Genomic DNA, 275 nt, shown 5'->3' with positions numbered 1-275 from the left:
AGAACCTTCCAGAGGTTCAGAAGACCTAGGAGAGTGAAGGTTCTGGGAGCTGGCGCTTAGCAGGGAAAGGGCTTGAGGCAGACTTTCACGAGTGGTCAGACTTTACTTCTAGAGAATGGTGGCACGGTGGGACACAGACTGGAGCGTGCTGTACTGCAGGACCCGGCCCCAGCCTCCATCTAGTGAGAGCAGTGCGGCCGGGGACAGGACAGAAGGCCGGGGGTGAAGGGTTTGGGTAGGAGGACGGCAGGATGGCAGGATGGGGAGCTGACTGC

The sequence above is a fragment of the Galeopterus variegatus genome, unplaced genomic scaffold (genome assembly GCF_000696425.1).
Source record: "Galeopterus variegatus unplaced genomic scaffold, G_variegatus-3.0.2 Scaffold348, whole genome shotgun sequence".
In the NCBI taxonomy this organism is placed as follows: Eukaryota; Metazoa; Chordata; class Mammalia; order Dermoptera; family Cynocephalidae; genus Galeopterus; species Galeopterus variegatus.
Note: the sequence above shows the minus strand (reverse complement) of the source record.